The sequence below is a fragment of the Otolemur garnettii genome, unplaced genomic scaffold (genome assembly GCF_000181295.1).
Source record: "Otolemur garnettii isolate 467f Iridium unplaced genomic scaffold, OtoGar3 scaffold00013, whole genome shotgun sequence".
NCBI classification, from domain to species: domain Eukaryota; kingdom Metazoa; phylum Chordata; class Mammalia; order Primates; family Galagidae; genus Otolemur; species Otolemur garnettii.
In genome coordinates, this window is record NW_003852408.1 from 4,208,027 (window position 1) to 4,208,243 (window position 217).

A 217-nucleotide genomic window follows, 5' to 3' on the forward strand; every position below is an offset into this window, starting at 1 on the left:
GGAAGGGTTCCCTCACCCCGGTCTCTAGGACCCTCCCTCCGCAGCCAGTCTGTCCCCTTTCCAAGACCCCCATCCCAACCCGGGCTTCGCAAGGACCAGAGCTGGCGGTTCTGGCCTCCCCACCGACCCCCCTTTGGGATCTGGGGGCTGCCGCGCTGCGCCCCAGCTCCCCGAGGCCCCCGGGGGCCGGTTCCCGCGCGGGCGCCCGCCCCGGGCA